We start from the raw sequence: 20778 nt of genomic DNA, 5'->3' as shown, positions 1-20778 counted from the left end.
GGGAATTTCAGGATTAGTAGGTACTCGTTCTCGAGGAACGCAAGTCTTTAAATAACACATCATGCTCAAGGCATGCGGCACTTGTGTAACACTATGACATTTCACCTGGGATAAGAACAGTTATAAAAGCACTAAGTGTTTTTAGACATCACTATGAATCACTCGAGGGTCAACATAGGCACCCGAAGAGTTAGAGTCCCAAATAACTCACTGTTCTACGCAGAGTTAGGTGCAGGTTTCATAACACTACCTGCGGCTACCACAAAATGTTTGATTTCGTGCACTTGTTTCGCATAATGTTTAAAGAAAACTCGCGAGGACTTCCAGCCCGTAAAGTTTTTAAGGCTCTCAAAGTCCATGCTCTGAAAGAAGTTCAGAGAAGATGCCACTTTTCTAGGATCATGACCAGCGGGTGTACTGTTCGGATCCGCTCTGCGAATGAAGTAGGTGATTTTCGCTCTTAATTGTTTCAGTGACAGGTCGCTGCCCGATGTTTCTCCTTTGAAGAGTTGGCCTCCACCAAAGTTTGAAGTTCTGCGAAGATAGACCTTGAGGCTCTCTACTGGACATAGAGAGACATCCTCCTTCAGGGGGCATATTCTCCAAGGGCCCCATCTTTTGGTGGGTAATTCATTTTTGGCGAGAAACGTCGGATCAGGGGAGAGGGTCACTTCTCCTGAATCAGCAAACAGGATGTGTCCCTCTTCTCTTGATAATGCCACTATTTCGCTGACTCGAGCTCCCGAGGCGAGAGCAAATAAAAATATAACTTTCTGAGTCAGATCCTTGAGGGGGCATGAATCGTTGTCCAAGTTGGAGGCGAAATGGAGCACCTTGTCTAGTGACCAGGAGATCGGTTTCGGAGGGGGTGCTGGGCGTAGGCGAGCACATGCTTTCGGCAGTTTGTTAAAGATGTCGCTGGACAGATCAATTTGGAAAGCGTATAGAATTGGTCTAGTCAAAGCCGATTTGCAGGTCGAAATCGTATTGGCTGCTAATCCTTGTCCATGAAGGTGAATGAAGAAGGACATGCAGAAATCAATGGTGATTTCTTTAGGATTTTTTGCTTTAACAAAGGAGACCCATTTCTTCCAGGATGATTCATATTGCCGTCTCGTGGATACGGTCTTGTATTCCTCTAGGAAGTCTAGACTTTTCTTCGAGATCCCAAACCTCTTCTTTGCGGCAAGGGAGAGAAAATCATGAGATGAAGCTCCTTGATTTTCGATGATGAAGCGAAGACAGTCGACTTCTGTACTTGTTGAGAGAGAACTGGGCCCGGGAGAGGGATCAGCTTGGGCTGCAGCTCCAGGACCAGGGGGGTACCAGTTGCTCCGGGGCCACTTGGGAGCCACTAGGGCCGCTGTCCCTTTGAAGGTTCTCAGTTTGGAGAGGACTTTCAACAGAAGGTTGGTGGGAGGGAACAGGTATATCTTGGACCATCTGTTCCAGTCCAGTGACATGGCGTCCACCGCTTCTGCCTTGGGGTCCTCGTACGGGGCTACGTACAGAGGAAGTTGATTGTTGTCGCTCGTTGCAAAGAGATCTATCTGAAGTTCTGGGACTTGATGAGAGATGAAGGAGAATGATCTTGCGTCTAGAGACCATTCCGACTCTATCGGGTTTGTCCGAGATAGAGCATCCGCTGTCACATTGCGGAATCCTTGTAGGTGAACTGCAGACAGGTGCCACTTCTTCTTCTCCGCCAGACGGAAGATTGGGAGAAGCACCTGATTTATCTGGGGCGATCTTGAGCCTTGGCGATTGAGACAACGAACTACCACCGAGTTGTCTAGGGTTAGACGGATGTGGATCGAGGGCAGCGGGGATAGCTTCTTCAGAGTAAGAAGGACCGCCATGGCCTCCAAGATGTTTATGTGGAACGTCTTGAATAGTGGAGACCAGGTCCCTTGAGCTTGTTTCAGGTGGGAGTGACCTCCCCAGCCCTCCAGTGAGGCATCCGTGTGGATGTTGAGTGAAGGAGGAGGGTGTTGGAGAGGAATGGACCTTTTCAGGGCCATTGCTTCCGACCACGGCTTTAGGGGGCGTCGAAGTCTGTTTGGAAGCCGTCTCTTGAGGTCTCTTCGAGCGATGGATGCCGATCGTCTCCAGACTCCCGCGGCATCCTTTAGCTGTGCACGAAGCACTGGGTTTGTCACTGAGGCGAATTGTAGAGAGCCTAGAACTCGTTCCTGCTGTCGTCTTGAAATGCGTTTGGATTTCAGTAGTCGCTTGACAGACCCTGCTATTTCCTTCCTTTTCTTCTGGGGGATGGAAAGGCGGTGTGACTGAAGATTCCAGTGGATTCCCAGCCACTGAAACTTCTGAGCTGGAGAGAGGCGAGATTTCTTCTCGTTGATCTTGAATCCCAGGTGTTCTAGGTACTGGGTAACTTCGTCGCAAGACTTTGTACACTCTTCGGGCGATGGAGCCCAGACTAGCCAGTCGTCGAGGTAGGCCATCACCTGGACGTTTCTTAGGCGGAGCTGTTGTACTATGGCGTCTGCCAGCTTCGTGAAGATCCGAGGGGCCACATTGAGGCCGAATGGCATGGCCCGGAAGGCGTAGCTTTTCCTTTGGAGTCGAAATCCTAGGTAGGAGGAAGCGTGATGGTTCATTGGAATGTGCCAATAGGCATCCGCCAGGTCTATAGAGACCGTGTAGGAACCTTGAGGCAGAAGGGTCCTTATTTGTTGAAGCGTCAGCATCTTGAATTTGTTGTTCTCTATGAACTTGTTGAGGGGGGATAAGTCCAGAATGACTCTGAGCTTGTCTGAGTCCTTCTTGGGAACGCAAAACAGTCTCCCTTGGAACCTGGTGGACTTTACCTTCCTTATCACCTTCTTGTTCAAGAGGTCTAGAACATATTCTTCCAGAATGGGGGTCGATTGTTGGAAGAACCGCTGGAAGATTGGGGGTGGTTGCACCCAACTCCAGCCTAGACCGTTCTTGATGATGCTGTGTGCCCAAGGATCGAAGGTCCAACGATCCTGGAATTGGCGGAGTCTTCCTCCCACCGGAAGCACTTCATTGCTTCTGGTGTCCCGAGGACTTGTTGCCTCGGCCGCTAGCTCCCTTTCCTCCTCTACCTCTGGAGGGACGACGAGAGGCGTCTCTGCTTGCACCCCTGGACGAGCCTCTACCTCTGGCATGAAAGGTAGTGGATGGCTGTTCAAAGGCAGGGGTGAAGACCGGTGACTGTGACAACACCGGTTGGGGGACCAATTGAAAGGTCTGTTGTGGTTGGGCAACCACTTGGGAGGTAGCGGGTCCCGGAAACTGACGTCTTTGTTGACGTTGCTGGGGTTTCGGTTTCTGAGGTTTCCTCTTAGGCTGAGGTCCATCGTCCTGAGAGGTTTTCCTTTTCCTGGACATGCCCCACTTGTGGAGAAGGTTCCTATTCTCCGTGGCGGCTCTGTCCGTTATTTCCTTGACAAGGTCCGAAGGAAACAGGTGCTTTCCCCAGATGTTGGAGGAAATCAGCCTCCGGGGTTCGTGTTTCACGGTGGCACCGACAAACACGAATTCACGACAGGCTCTACGAGCCTTTATGAAATGGTACAAGTCCTTCATTACCGTCAGTAAGTGGGATTTGGCCAGTACCATGTAGTGATCGGGTACTGCTGTGTCACAGGCCATAACTTCAAGTTGGACTTGATGAGAAAGAGACGCTGCAAGCCTCTCCTTCGTGTCTTGTTCCCGGCGAAGGAGGTGATCATTGAGCTTAGGGAGGTCTTCATTAAACTGACGTCCGGCAACGTCAGGATCGAGCCTACCCACAACGAAAGTATGTTGGACATCTTTCCATTGTCTAGTGTCAGGGGGCGTTACGATGGAGAAGGGTCTGCACTCCTCCAGTGCAGGGCAGGGTTTCCCTTCTTCCGCCGCCTTAAGGCATGCAGCCAAGGCCTTTTCCAAAAATGGAAGAATCGCAGTGTCGGGAGCGACATAAGTAGGATGCTTCTTGCTCAAGGCAGGAAGCTTAGAGCAGGTAAAGCCCCTGCTCTTAAATGCGGAGGCTAGCATAGCCTGGGCCTTTGCGAGATCGAACACTATCTCTTCCTTAGGTTCGGTCTCCTCCTTCGAGGCAGGTTCAGAACGAAGCCGGACGTAACAGTCCGGGTAGGCCTCGAAGCTTGGGAAGAATTCCACATCTTCCAACGGGACCGTGCCGATTTTGTCACTAACAAAGATCCTGCCGGTCGCAATAACCATATGCTCTGCATACCTCCACGGGTTGGCATGAGAGCAAGCTGGGAGATCCTTAACCGAGATCTTCTTCGGTTCTCTGGATCCAATCATAGACCTGATGGACTCCTGGTTCTCCTTCAGTCTGTCGTCCATGACAGCTCTAATCAGTCGGATCAGTTCTTGTGTAGAGGAAGAAGGATCCGGGGTCGAGGAGGTAGACGGAATGGACACATCCGTCGGTGTAGGAGTAGGCGGAGGGATGGACGAGGGAGTAGCTCCAATCTCCGACTCGGTGTATTCCACCTTGTCTTCGTCCTCTTCGGCTCCTTGAGCCATAAGCGTCTTCTCCGTGTCTTCCGAGACGTCAGAGATCTGTTCATCCTCTTCGGAATCTAGGCGACACTCGTGCATGGACTGAGCCATGACCACATCAGGTTCCACCGTAATTTGGACAGTGGGGATTGCTTCCTTTGGAACCACTGAATCAGGGGAGGCCTTAGGGAACAGCAGGGACCTCAGTTCTTCGGTGGCCAGGTACGGTCCAGTGGCATTCCTCTGAAAACCACGCACCCACTTGCGCAGTTTCTCACGAGCAATGTCTCTAACCTCCGCTGAGGGAGGGTTATGGAAGGCCTCAACTAGGTAGGCCTGGCAGACCGTACAATCCAGTGGATTCCAGAACTTCCAATCCCCTCTCTTGTCTGAGCAAGGGGCGTGAGTCCTGCACGCCGTATGTCCGTAAAACTGGGAGCGTTTCACGGCACAGTATGCGAAATCGCACTTCATCTGCTCCTCCTGTGGAAGAAAGAGAAAATGAGTATGGGGGAGTCATAGGAATGGCTCTTAAATTAAGTTAATATTAATCATTAATTTTAACTTATATAAGGTGTGATGCATAGAGAGTGAAACAGTAAAGGAGAACACGCTCCATGCATCTCGCCCGGCTGGTTACCATAGGCTTGGTCCTGGGATAATCCAAATGACCGAGATCATTGGATATAGTTTCCTAGGATTCCCATTATATTGGAACTCCATGGAAAGCCAAGGACAAGGTTGGGATCGAATTCATTCGGTTCCCAGATAAGAGCCAGAAGGTCTCATTAAGGGTAACTGCTTCTGGCAACCAGCCGTGCTAAGATGCACATAGCATGCTGGAAATAGAAGAATGCAAAGAGACAGCATGATCACTAATAGAGCAGTACTAGGTACTGATCTTAGAAGCAAAGCAGCTTATCTATTTGCCAGGTAGGGCTATCTTAGTCTTATGATAGCTACAGAGAGGGGGTGCAAGTATTCTTGACGCCTCCGGGGTATCCGGCAAGCCGCCGGCACGCCGGAGCTCGCTCCAGCATAGAATCTGGCATTAGAACAGACAATTTTCAAAAGTCAGTTAGATACCAGGATGGCGGCCGCCGGCACAACGGCGGCACGCCGGCAGGGAGCGGCGGCTCCGGCAGCCGGAGGATGCCGGATTGGTGACTGGGGTAAGGATGGTACAGGTAGTATCGGGTTGCCGGCAGTATATGCCGGCACTCCGGAGATCGACCGGCAAGCGGACGATTAGATAGGAGTAGGAGAGCCGCCGGTAGTAGCCGGCGGCAGCCGGCAGTCCCTCGGAACACGGGGGGCTGGCGGCAAGGGTAGGGAAGTCACCAAGAGGCAGGTATTGCCGGCATAAGAGGCGGCAAGAGACCGGCACCCAGATAGATAGAGAGACAGGGGGAGGGGGGGAAGGATGCAGGAAGTACCTTCAGGGTTCCAGACATCCCTCCCCCTCCCTGAGGGGGTGTACCCATGATAGAGACAGGCTCTATCATCCATATGCAGGGGTCACTAGGGACCGGGAGCAGGTAGCCCAAGGGAGGACTAGGGAACACCCAAGATGGGGGGGGGGGAGACTCCCTTATGCAGAGCTACACTAGGAACTAACCTTATAGGACACTATGAAGGTATATGTACCAGAGCGGACTGCACAAGGAAGCTCGGGTAGCCCTACTCATCCACCCTAAGGAGGAGTTGTAGGACAGGGGACAGATGAGTATAAACTAACCTAAGCATAGGCTAGGCTATACAAGAGATAGGTGGGGAGGGAGAAGAGAGGGGTCTTCCCAGGAAGGGTTTCTGTACCAGAGCGGCCACAAAGGGAAGGGAGGACACTCCCTAACCTAAGATTAGGCTGATCGGCTAAAACGGTGCAAGAGTACAGTTTCAGCATGGAACAGAGAAACCTTCCTAACCCGACCTAGATCAGGGCTAAAAGTCCTGAACTAGGCAAGGAAGAAGACGTATCGCTATCGCAGGAAAGTCGCAGACTATCCTAGCCATAGAGGTAGGCTAGCCTAACCTCACTCTCAGACGCAATCCTAAAGGGGGTTCATTCCTTTAGGGAGGACTGAGAGGCGATATAATACTCTATTAGACAATGAATCCCTTTACTCAGAAAAGGGATCAAGGCTAATTAGAGGGAATGCCAAGGCAGGGGATGAAGGAAGCATATAGGGGTCCTAAGGTTAGGTTAGGCTAGTAAGAATCACTGACTAGCCTATCCCCTATATGGTCCCTGAAGGCGAAAACATTTGCATCACTAGTCAAAAGTATTGTAAAATAATAATGCCACTATCTTCATAACTTAGTCTAGGATCACTGATAAATCATGCATGAACACTTGTATATAGGCTCCTGGCCTGGGGGCTATAGTAGCCGACTGGTATGAGGTCAATCGATGACCGATAAAAGCGTCTAAACACGAAATAAAAGTTCCTAGCTATGAAGACTAAATAAACTAATGTATTCGATTAGTATATAAGGCCGGAAGCGTTGTTGTGGCTAACTAAATAAGTCATGCAAAACAACAACGACGCCATAAAATGGCGGGTCCGGTAGAGGCACAGCTCTGCCACAAAACATCAATTATTTCGCAAAATAATATTTACTTTACGGCCAGAGCTTAATTAAACAATACTGGAACCTTGTACTCAACTTTCCAGAAGAAGGCGAGGCTGAAGGTAACGACATAGCGAAGATGCAAAACGATAAAGTTCACACAAGGGAAAATCCGTCTCAGTAGGGCAGCTACTAAACAAAGGATAAAGACGCTCGTGACGTCATTAGAGCAATGGCGTCCGTTTGTTTACGTCTCGAGTATCAGTAGTAGCCACGAGTGAGATTAGCTGTGGAACGGCTCCCAGCTATTCTCAGCCCTTACACACCGAAGCGTTAACTCTGTTCGGGGTGGAGATAGCTATGTGGCACGACCAGACATGCGTGTCCCCTGTTGTATTACGATGTCTTAAAGGGAAACCTTTGAGATACTCGCTCCAGAAGTTAGAATTCTGTGATAACCTGTGGTTAAATTCTCTGGGAATATCTTAGTAGTCTTATACCCAAGGAAGCTACCAAACAGGAACCTTCCATCAGGACGCCATGGCTTGAGCCCAAAAAACCCTATTTTCTACAGGTTCATCATACGAAAAATATTTTTAAAATTCTAGCTAAAATTAAAGTGGAGAAATTGTTATCTACCAGTTATTAGTAACATTTGTCAAAATCATAATCCAGCAATTCGTTAACTAAAGTAAATATATATGTCAACAGTCCTACGAACATGACAGAAGATATATATATATATATATATATATATATATATATATATATATATATATATATATATATTGAATCCTACACGAGATGCTTCTTACCTATAAATGTTCGTTCACAAGCAAGTAAAATAATCTTTTTTCTTCTTCTTTCAGTATAGAAAAGTAGCATTTCTCGACAAAACATAATAATTTCCTTCTATTCATTATTATCACCTTCAATATCACTGCCTCTATTCTATACTGTTTTCCTAAGATAGCCAGTTTTGTGAATAGGCAGGAAAGCAATGGAAAGCTGTTGCAGTTGCCAGTTTTGAATATAAAAGGGATTTTACATATATACATACACATTTTTTTTCTAGTAATATCTATTTCCAAGAGGTTTGGAGGCCTACTATGAAGAAAACTATGACAACAATCACTCTCATGATAATATTTTGAATATTAAAACAAGGATGTCCCCAGAGAGAGAGAGAGAGAGAGAGAGAGAGAGAGAGAGAGAGAGAGAGAGAGAGAAACAAATTTATAGCATCACCCTATTCGTATATCTGTATTAAGCAGGTAGCCTACCAACAACACAGACTCTTCAGTCTTTCAGGCCTTTAACCAAGTATAATATTCATTAATTTCTTTTGTAGAACCTTTACATATAAAAATATAACCAGACATGCGCATATTTACACACACACACACATATATATATATATATATATATATATATATATATATATATATATATATATATATATATGATAAATTTTGCACAGGGTTCGATTCCCGACCGGAGCCAAGCTCTTGTCTTTGTGTGATTTCGCCTGGGGCTCTGATCCCGAGGTCGTTAAGAGAATCCAGACATTAATGTATCAAAAATATATATGGCTTATTTGAATATATATATATATATATATATATATATATATATATATATATATATATATATATATATATGTGTGTGTGTGTGTGTGTGTGTGTGTGTGTGTGTGTGTACCTGTATGAATGTATATATATATATATATATATATATATATATATATATATATATATATATATATATATATATATATATATATATATATATATATATATATATATATATATATATATATATATATATATATATATGGCTGAGGATTAAACATGCAAACACAAAAATGTATAATAACTCATTTAAATCTAAGCTGCCATCCCATTCCATTTTTTTCTTTGACCCTACATATATTAAATTCCCAGCTAAGAATGATAATCCACAAGAAATAAATCGTTCTCAGATTTCAACGATGAAACTATAAGCTCAACTAGTAACAAACTTTACTCATTTCATTATCTTTAACGTCAAGATTGGTGTTTGATGTACTGTTTACAATGTATTAACCACATAAGATCTTTGCATCATGTGAATGGGATATTATTTTGACTTATATGTAATGAATTTATCTTTGATAAATGATAAGAGGGAATACTGTGAACGAGATTAAAAAAAAATCTGTATTATCATACGGGTAACAAAACATAGGCAATATAATTGAGTGTCAAGATGGAAAGGCCTGGTCTTAATGGCGGTACGTAGTGTCTCTAGCTTGGACAAATATGTACTTTAGATTTTAGACTATATAGGGGTCAGAGGTGAGAGAAGCTGGGCCCGAGTTGGACGATGGCAAGTCCTGAACTTTAAGATGAAACTTTACCTATATAAAAGCCTTTCGTTATTTCAATGTTACAAACAGTTATATAAAAATAATAAAATAAACGGATATACATTATGGTTTACATAAGTAAGAGGTTGAGGTTCACATACATTTAACATATGAGATTAGCCCGGTCACCACGCTATGTGAAAAAATATAAACAGTATTATGTAAAAGAGCCATTACTTACGAAACCCAATTTTCACAATCTTCGTAACTCCTAACAGAATATAACTTTCCTTTTTCTGTGCAGAAAAGTTTAATTTAAAACTAGAGAAGTATTTCATCAAAGAATACACTTTTTTGAAACATTGAAAATTAATCCGGCAGCAAAATGAACACTGGATTTGAAATACAAGCACGACACTGTCCCTTAATTTTTCTAATGTTGAGGTGGATACTGGCTATTTCAAAACAAAAGCAGCGAACTTTTCGCTTCCGAAACACTGGTAATACTGATATTTGGAGCAAAAGAAACCTAGAAGACAACGACCACACCCAAAAAAAAAAAAAAAAAAAACTAACCAAATGTATTGTACCCTCCAATGACTAGGTTACCACAGGAAACAATGATCTTGAGTCATGGTATGGTAAACGTAAACAAACATTTTCCAACTTGATTTGGAAAAAACAATTCTCAAGATTTTACGTACAAGTTTCATTTTTGGGCTCAAGCCATGGCGTCCTGATGGAAGGTTCCTGTTTGGTAGCTTCCTTGGGTATAAGACTACTAAGATATTCCCAGAGAATTTAACCACAGGTTATCACAGAATTCTAACTTCTGGAGCGAGTATCTCAAAGGTTTCCCTTTAAGACATCGTAATACAACAGGGGACACGCATGTCTGGTCGTGCCACATAGCTATCTCCACCCCGAACAGAGTTAACGCTTCGGTGTGTAAGGGCTGAGAATAGCTGGGAGCCGTTCCACAGCTAATCTCACTCGTGGCTACTACTGATACTCGAGACGTAAACAAACGGACGCCATTGCTCTAATGACGTCACGAGCGTCTTTATCCTTTGTTTAGTAGCTGCCCTACTGAGACGGATTTTCCCTTGTGTGAACTTTATCGTTTTGCATCTTCGCTATGTCGTTACCTTCAGCCTCGCCTTCTTCTGGAAAGTTGAGTACAAGGTTCCAGTATTGTTTAATTAAGCTCTGGCCGTAAAGTAAATATTATTTTGCGAAATAATTGATGTTTTGTGGCAGAGCTGTGCCTCTACCGGACCCGCCATTTTATGGCGTCGTTGTTGTTTTGCATGTCTTATTTAGTTAGCCACAACAACGCTTCCGGCCTTATATACTAATTGAATACATTAGTTTATTTAGTCTTCATAGCTAGGAACTTTTATTTCGTGTTTAGACGCTTTTTATCGGTCATCGATTGACCTCATACCAGTCGGCTACTATAGCCCCCAGGCCAGGAGCCTATATACAAGTGTTCATGCATGAATTATCAGTGATCCTAGACTAAGTTATGAAGATAGTGGCATTATTATTATACAATACTTTTGACTAGTGATGCAAATGTTTTCGCCTTCAGGGACCATATAGGGGATAGGCTAGTCAGTGATTCTTACTAGCCTAACCTAACCTTAGGACCCCTATATGCTTCCTTCATCCCCTGCCTTGGCATTCCCTCTTATTAGCCTTGATCCCTTTTCTGAGTAAAGGGATTCATTGTCTAATAGAGTATTATATCGCCTCTCAGTCCTCCCTAAAGGAATGACCCCCCTTTAGGATTGCGTCTGAGAGTGAGGTTAGGCTAGCCTACCTCTATGGCTAGGATAGTCTGCGACTTTCCTGCGATAGCGATACGTCTTCTTCCCTGCCTAGTTCAGGACTTTTAGCCCTGATCTAGGTCGGGTTAGGAAGGTTTCTCTGTTCCTTGCTGAAACTGTACTCTTGCACCGTTTTAGCCGATCAGCCTAATCTTAGGTTAGGGAGTGTCCTCCCTTCCCTTTGTGGCCGCTCTGGTACAGAAACCCTTCCTGGGAAGACCCCTCTCTTCTCCCTCCCCACCTATCTCTTGTATAGCCTAGCCTATGCTTAGGTTAGTTTATACTTATCTGTCCCCTGTCCTACAACTCCTCCTTAGGGTGGATGAGTAGGGCTACCCGAGCTTCCTTGTGCAGTCCGCTCTGGTACATATACCTTCATAGTGTCCTATAAGGTTAGTTCCTAGTGTAACTCTGCATAAGGGAGTCTCCCCCCCCCCCATCTTGGGTGTTCCCTAGTCCTCCCTTGGGCTACCTGCTCCCGGTCCCTAGTGACCCCTGCATATGGATGATAGAGCCTGTCTCTATCATGGGTACTCCCCCTCAGGGAGGGGGAGGGATGCCTGGAACCCTGAAGGTACTTCCTGCATCCTTCCCCCCTCCCCCTGTCTCTCTATCTATCTGGGTGCCGGTCTCTTGCCGCCTCTTATGCCGGCAATACCTGCCTCTTGGTGACTTCCCTACCCTTGCCGCCAGCCCCCCGTGTTCCGAGGGACTGCCGGCTGCCGCCGGCTACTACCGGCGGCTCTCCTACTCCTATCTAATCGTCCGCTTGCCGGTCGATCTCCGGAGTGCCGGCATATACTGCCGGCAACCCGATACTACCTGTACCATCCTTACCCCTGTCACCAATCCGGCATCCTCTGGCTGCCGGAGCCGCCGCTCCCTGCCGGCGTGCCGCCGTTGTGCCGGCGGCCGCCATCCTGGTATCTAACTGACTTTTGAAAATTGTCTGTTCTAATGCCAGAATCTATGCTGGAGCGGGCTCCGGCGTGCCGGCGGCTTGCCGGATACCCCGGAGGCGTCAAGAATACTTGCACCCCCTCTCTGTAGCTATCATAAGACTAAGATAGCCCTACCTAGCAAATAGATAAGCTGCTTTGCTTCTAAGATCAGTACCTAGTACTGCTCTATTAGTGATCATGCTGTCTCTTTGCATTCTTCTATTTCCAGCATGCTATGTGCATCTTAGCACGGCTGGTTGCCAGAAGCAGTTACCCTTAATGAGACCTTCTGGCTCTTATTTGGGAACCGAATGAATTCGATCCCAACCTTGTCCTTGGCTTTCCATGGAGTTCCAATATAATGGGAATCCTAGGAAACTGTATCCAATGATCTCGGTCATTTGGATTATCCCAGGACTAAGCCTTTGGTAACCAGCCGGGCGAGATGCATGGAGCGTGTTCTCCTTTACTGTTTCACTCTCTATGCATCACACCTTATAAGTTAAAATTAATGATTAATATTAACTTAATTTAAGAGCCATTCCTATGACTCCCCCATACTCATTTTCTCTTTCTTCCACAGGAGGAGCAGATGAAATGCGATTTCGCATACTGTGCCGTGAAACGCTCCCAGTTTTACGGACATACGGCGTGCAGGACTCACGCCCCTTGCTCAGACAAGAGAGGGGATTGGAAGTTCTGGAATCCACTGGATTGTACGGTCTGCCAGGCCTACCTAGTTGAGGCCTTCCATAACCCTCCCTCAGCGGAGGTTAGAGACGTGGCTCGTGAGAAACTGCGCAAGTGGGTGCGTGGTTTTCAGAGGAATGCCACTGGACCGTACCTGGCCACTGAAGAACTGAGGTCCCTGCTGTTCCCTAAGGCCTCCCCTGATTCAGTGGTTCCAAAGGAAGCAATCCCAACTGTCCAAATTACGGTGGAACCTGATGTGGTCATGGCTCAGTCCATGCACGAGTGTCGCCTAGATTCCGAAGAGGATGAACAGATCTCTGACGTCTCGGAAGACACGGAGAAGACGCTTATGGCTCAAGGAGCCGAAGAGGAAGAAGACAAGGTGGAATACACCGAGTCGGAGCTTGGAGCTCCTCCCCCATCCATCCCTCCGCCTACTCCTACACCGACGGATGTGTCCATTCCGTCTACCTCCTCGACCCCGGATCCCTCTTCGTCTACCCAAGAACTGATCCGGCTGATTAGAGCTGTCATGGACGACAGACTGAAGGAGAACCAGGAGTCCATCAGGTCAATGATTGGATCCAGAGAACCGAAGAAGATTTCGGTTAAGGATCTCCCAGCTTGCTCTCATGCCAACCCGTGGAGGTATGCAGAGCATATGGTTATTGCGACCGGCAGGATCTTCGTTAGTGACAAGATTGGCACGGTCCCGTTGGAAGATGTGGAATTCTTCCCAAGCTTCGAGGCCTACCCGGACTGTTACGTCCGGCTTCGTTCTGAACCTGCCTCGAAGGAGGAGACCGAACCTAAGGAAGAGATAGTGTTCGATCTCGCTAAGGCCCAGGCTATGTTAGCCTCCGCATTTAAGAGCAGGGGCTTTACCTGCTCTAAGCTTCCTGCCTTGAGCAAGAAGCATCCTACTTATGTCGCTCCCGACACTGCGGTTCTTCCATTTTTGGAAAAGGCCTTGGCTGCATGCCTTAAGGCGGCGGAAGAAGGGAAACCCTGCCCTGCACTGGAGGAGTGCAGACCCTTCTCCATCGTAACGCCCCCTGACACTAGACAATGGAAAGATGTCCAACATACTTTCGTTGTGGGTAGGCTTGATCCTGACGTTGCCGGACGTCAGTTTAATGAAGACCTCCCTAAGCTCAATGATCACCTCCTTCGCCGGGAACAAGACACGAAGGAGAGGCTTGCAGCGTCTCTTTCTCATCAAGTCCAACTTGAAGTTATGGCCTGTGACACAGCAGTACCAGATCACTACATGGTACTGGCCAAATCCCACTTACTGACGGTAATGAAGGACTTGTACCATTTCATAAAGGCTCGTAGAGCCTGTCGTGAATTCGTGTTTGTCGGTGCCACCGTGAAACACGAACCCCGGAGGCTGATTTCCTCCAACATCTGGGGAAAGCACCTGTTTCCTTCGGACCTTGTCAAGGAAATAACGGACAGAGCCGCCACGGAGAATAGGAACCTTCTCCACAAGTGGGGCATGTCCAGGAAAAGGAAAACCTCTCAGGACGATGGACCTCAGCCTAAGAGGAAACCTCAGAAACCGAAACCCCAGCAACGTCAACAAAGACGTCAGTTTCCGGGACCCGCTACCTCCCAAGTGGTTGCCCAACCACAACAGACCTTTCAATTGGTCCCCCAACCGGTGTTGTCACAGTCACCGGTCTTCACCCCTGCCTTCGAACAGCCAACCACTACCTTTCATGCCAGAGGTAGAGGCTCGTCCAGGGGTGCAAGCAGAGACGCCTCTCGTCGTCCCTCCAGAGGTAGAGGAGGAAAGGGAGCTAGCGGCCGAGGCAACAAGTCCTCGGGACACCAGAAGCAATGAAGTGCTTCCGGTGGGAGGAAGACTCCGCCAATTCCAGGATCGTTGGACCTTCGATCCTTGGGCACACAGCATCATCAAGAACGGTCTAGGCTGGAGTTGGGTGCATCCACCCCCAATCTTCCAGCGGTTCTTCCAACAATCGACCCCCATTCTGGAAGAATATGTTCTAGACCTCTTGAACAAGAAGGTGATAAGGAAGGTAAAGTCCACCAGGTTCCAAGGGAGACTGTTTTGCGTTCCCAAGAAGGACTCAGACAAGCTCAGAGTCATTCTGGACTTATCCCCCCTCAACAAGTTCATAGAGAACAACAAATTCAAGATGCTGACGCTTCAACAAATAAGGACCCTTCTGCCTCAAGGTTCCTACACGGTCTCTATAGACCTGGCGGATGCCTATTGGCACATTCCAATGAACCATCACGCTTCCTCCTACCTAGGATTTCGACTCCAAAGGAAAAGCTACGCCTTCCGGGCCATGCCATTCGGCCTCAATGTGGCCCCTCGGATCTTCACAAAGCTGGCGGATGCCATAGTACAACAGCTCCGCCTAAGAAACGTCCAGGTGATGGCCTACCTCGACGACTGGCTAGTCTGGGCTCCATCGCCCGAAGAGTGTACAAAGTCTTGCGACGAAGTTACCCAGTACCTAGAACACCTGGGATTCAAGATCAACGAGAAGAAATCTCGCCTCTCTCCAGCTCAGAAGTTTCAGTGGCTGGGAATCCACTGGAATCTTCAGTCACACCGCCTTTCCATCCCCCAGAAGAAAAGGAAGGAAATAGCAGGGTCTGTCAAGCGACTACTGAAATCCAAACGCATTTCAAGACGACAGCAGGAACGAGTTCTAGGCTCTCTACAATTCGCCTCAGTGACAAACCCAGTGCTTCGTGCACAGCTAAAGGATGCCGCGGGAGTCTGGAGACGATCGGCATCCATCGCTCGAAGAGACCTCAAGAGACGGCTTCCAGACAGACTTCGACGCCTCCTAAAGCCGTGGTCGGAAGCAATGGCCCTGAAAAGGTCCATTCCTCTCCAACACCCTCCTCCATCACTCAACATCCACACGGATGCCTCACTGGAGGGCTGGGGAGGTCACTCCCACCTGAAACAAGCTCAAGGGACCTGGTCTCCACTATTCAAGACGTTCCACATAAACATCTTGGAGGCCATGGCGGTCCTTCTTACTCTGAAGAAGCTATCCCCGCCTCCCTCGATCCACATCCGTCTAACCCTAGACAACTCGGTGGTAGTTCGTTGTCTCAATCGCCAGGGCTCAAGATCGCCCCAGATAAATCAGGTGCTTCTCCCAATCTTCCGTCTGGCGGAGAAGAAGAAGTGGCACCTGTCTGCAGTTCACCTACAAGGATTCCGCAACGTGACAGCGGATGCTCTATCTCGGACAAACCCGATAGAGTCGGAATGGTCTCTAGACGCAAGATCATTCTCCTTCATCTCTCATCAAGTCCCAGAACTTCAGATAGATCTCTTTGCAACGAGCGACAACAATCAACTTCCTCTGTACGTAGCCCCGTACGAGGACCCCAAAGCAGAAGCGGTGGACGCCATGTCACTGGACTGGAACAGATGGTCCAAGATATACCTGTTCCCTCCCACCAACCTTCTGTTGAAAGTCCTCTCCAAACTGAGAACCTTCAAAGGGACAGCGGCCCTAGTGGCTCCCAAGTGGCCCCGGAGCAACTGGTACCCCCTGGTCCTGGAGCTGCAGCCCAAGCTGATCCCTCTCCCGGGCCCAGTTCTCTCTCAACAAGTACAGAAGTCGACTGTCTTCGCTTCATCATCGAAAATCAAGGACCTTCATCTCATGATTTTCTCTCCCTTGCCGCAAAGAAGAGGTTTGGGATCTCGAAGAAAAGTCTAGACTTCCTAGAGGAATACAAGACCGAATCCACGAGACGGCAATATGAATCATCCTGGAGGAAATGGGTCTCCTTTGTTAAAGCAAAAAATCCTAAAGAAATCACCATTGATTTCTGTATGTCCTTCTTCATTCACCTTCATGGACAAGGATTAGCAGCCAATACGATTTCAACCTGCAAATCGGCTTTGACTAGACCAATTCTATATGCCTTCCAAATTGATCTGTCCAACGACATCTTTAACAAACTGCCGAAAGCATGTGCTCGCCTCCGCCCAGCACCCCCTCCGAAACCGATCTCCTGGTCACTAGACAAGGTGCTCCATTTCGCCTCCAACTTGGACAACGATTCATGCCCCCTCAAGGATCTGACTCAGAAAGTTATATTCTTATTTGCTCTCGCCTCGGGAGCTCGAGTCAGCGAAATAGTGGCATTATCAAGAGAAGAGGGACACATCCTGTTTGCTGATTCAGGAGAAGTGACCCTCTCCCCTGATCCGACGTTTCTCGCCAAAAATGAATTACCCACCAAAAGATGGGGCCCTTGGAGAATATGCCCCCTGAAGGAGGATGTCTCTCTATGTCCAGTAGAGAGCCTCAAGGTCTATCTTCGCAGAACTTCAAACTTTGGTGGAGGCCAACTCTTCAAAGGAGAAACATCGGGCAGCGACCTGTCACTGAAACAATTAAGAGCGAAAATCACCTACTTCATTCGCAGAGCGGATCCGAACAGTACACCCGCTGGTCATGATCCTAGAAAAGTGGCATCTTCTCTGAACTTTTTTCAGAGCATGGACTTTGAAAGCCTTAAAAACTTTACGGGCTGGAAGTCCTCGCGAGTTTTCTTTAAACATTATGCGAAACAAGTGCACGAAATCAAACATTTTGTGGTAGCCGCAGGTAGTGTTATGAAACCTGCACCTAACTCTGCGTAGAACAGTGAGTTATTTGGGACTCTAACTCTTCGGGTGCCTATGTTGACCCTCGAGTGATTCATAGTGATGTCTAAAAACACTTAGTGCTTTTATAACTGTTCTTATCCCAGGTGAAATGTCATAGTGTTACACAAGTGCCGCATGCCTTGAGCATGATGTGTTAATTAAAGACTTGCGTTCCTCGAGAACGAGTACCTACTAATCCTGAAATTCCCTTTCAGATTCAAGAGCAAGCCTTTATTTCTATGTACATTATTATTACTGTAAATGAACTTTACTTTTGCTGTAAATTATTTAATTTCTGCATTGTGAAATAAAATTTCTATTTTATTACTTATGCGTCTCCTTCAGCTCCTACTTACTATGAAATATATACTGTCATAGTTTTATTTATTCCTCCTTTCTTATGGTCATGAAGAATTTAAGATATCTATCCTTAAATTATATTCATCTTGCCTCAGTAAGGTTCCTACTCGAATACTTACTTCTGATAATCAGGAGATGAATCCTACACACAGTGCCCAACCACCACTGACCCACTCAGAATGTTCCTATACAAATATCAAACATTCTGCTTCATCTCTAAGCTATTAAAAAGCTCTTCTGTCAAGATGAATAGTCCTTCAATACCACTTTGACGTCGGCATAGCCCATGGGAACTTCCTACCAATGGGGGGCAGGATACTTCGTTCCTATGGTTCTTACCTAAGATTACTTTGCTATTTTTGTCAATGCCTAGGCACTTAACTCTGGGGGAAAATCTACCACGATACATTGATTCTCTGGTACTCTTCCATCAGGACGCCATGGCTTGAGCCCAAAAAACGGATTTTGAGCGAAGCGAAAAATCTATTTTTGGGTGAGATAGCCATGGCGTCCTGATGGACCCTCCCTACTACTTCGTCAGTTTGTTCCCACCCTACACAATTGTATCATGGTGATGGGCAGCAACTGGCGCCAGGATAAAGACGCTCGTGACGTCATTAGAGCAATGGCGTCCGTTTGTTTACGTCTCGAGTATCAGTAGTAGCCACGAGTGAGATTAGCTGTGGAACGGCTCCCAGCTATTCTCAGCCCTTACACACCGAAGCGTTAACTCTGTTCGGGGTGGAGATAGCTATGTGGCACGACCAGACATGCGTGTCCCCTGTTGTATTACGATGTCTTAAAGGGAAACCTTTGAGATACTCGCTCCAGAAGTTAGAATTCTGTGATAACCTGTGGTTAAATTCTCTGGGAATATCTTAGTAGTCTTATACCCAAGGAAGCTACCAAACAGGAACCTTCCATCAGGACGCCATGGCTATCTCACCCAAAAATAGATTTTTCGCTTCGCTCAAAATCCGTTAATTATTCTATTATTTCAGTCGTTATTAAGTTGGATATAACATAAGATAAAATGCCTGATAATAAAAGCGTCGCATTTTTCAGCAGCTTTTAGTCAAAATATTAAATTTACGTGACATTTTCAGTTCCATATGTGTCTTACTGGTAAACCAGTACAATTACCTTTGTTTAATAACCTATCCCAGTACTGTTTATTAATTTGTCAACATAGGATATTTTAGGATATTAACAGAGCAAAATATTAACTGGAAAGAAATTATTTTCAAACACCAAGGCCCGCCTGAACAGACTTTATTCTATGATGGAGGGCGAAAATTAACCAGTAAAAGTAAAAGTAAAGTAGAAATTTTTCTAGCAAGAAACCCTTGACAACAAGATATGAAATACCATTAATTTTACCAGATAATTCGGCCTTGAACGGCAAAATTTAGCCCATGTAGCCTAGACAAGGGTTCGCATAATATTTACTAGTCACTGTGTCTATACACATATATTTTGTTTAGGAATTGGAAATGTAAAATGCACATTCTCATTTAAATGATATCAAGTTTTATAAGTACACAGCAAAAGCAACAATAGAGTAATGCATAGGCTTAACCTCAATCATGGCTCATCATGACTAACTCAAATGTTGGGGTTGAGAACCTCAACATAGCAAGGCGAGGTTATTTCACATTACTTAAGTCCTTAGAATCCAATACCTGTAAGACATGGAAGAAAAATTAAATTTCTGTAAGCTAATACAGTATCGTATAGTAATTAGCTTGACGCCAGAGATTATTCAAGATTTAGAGGTGGTAAAGCTCAGAATATAATATATTGATAAAATAACACAGTTGGATCACCAAAGATTAATATAACAGCTGTCAGATAACCCACTAATTTATATCCTGGAGTTTCTAGTTATCATAAAAATGTCTTCCTTTTCAGCTAATGCATACACGTTTTTAATGATATCATATAGTTAAGCCAAGTTATGACATACCAAATTTTATTAGCTCATAATTCCAAGATTATAAGCCTCTTTTTTTTTCTAAATAAAAAAATCTGAAATATTGCTTGATTAAGACATTGTTCTTGATACTAGGTTAACAGTAGCCTACTCCCATTAATTATACTGATAAAAATATTTTAAATAACAGTTTAATTGTCTTTATGCAACTTTGACCAGTTTAATTGCAAAAGATATAGTGGTCCAACACCCTGAACTAATCTTTTAGTGTATTTAAAGAACAGTTTCGTTGTCTTTATGCAACTTTGACCAGTTTAATTGCAAAAGATATAGTGGTTCAACACCCTGAACTAATCTTTTAGTGTATTTAAAGAACAGTTTCGTTGTCTTTATGCAACTTTGACCAGTTTAATTGCAAAAGATATAGTGGTTCAACACCCTGAACTAATCTTTTAGTGTATTTAAAGAACAGTTTCGTTGTCTTTATGCAACTTTGACCAGTTTAATTGCAAAAGATATAGTGGTCCAACACCCTGAACTAATCTTTTAGTGTATTTAAAGAACAGTTTCGTTGTCTTTATGCAACTTTGACCAGTTTAATTGCAAAAGATATAGTGGTCCAACACCCTGAACTAATCTTTTAGTGTATTTAAAGAACAGTTTCGTTGTCTTTATGCAACTTTGACCAGTTTAATTGCAAAAGATATAGTGGTCCAACACCCTGAACTAATCTTTTAGTGTATTTAAAGAACAGTTTCGTTGTCTTTATGCAACTTTGACCAGTTTAATTGCAAAAGATATAGTGGTTCAACACCCTGAACTAATCTTTTAGTGTATTTAAAGAACAGTTTCGTTGTCTTTATGCAACTTTGTCCAGTTAAGATCCAAAAGATCACTCAAATGACATTGCAATCTGCGTGAGATTTTACAGT

Source organism: Palaemon carinicauda, chromosome 20 (assembly GCF_036898095.1).
Source record: "Palaemon carinicauda isolate YSFRI2023 chromosome 20, ASM3689809v2, whole genome shotgun sequence".
NCBI classification, from domain to species: domain Eukaryota; kingdom Metazoa; phylum Arthropoda; class Malacostraca; order Decapoda; family Palaemonidae; genus Palaemon; species Palaemon carinicauda.
The sequence above is the reverse complement of the archived record's forward strand: the minus strand, read 5'-3'. Positions refer to the sequence as shown.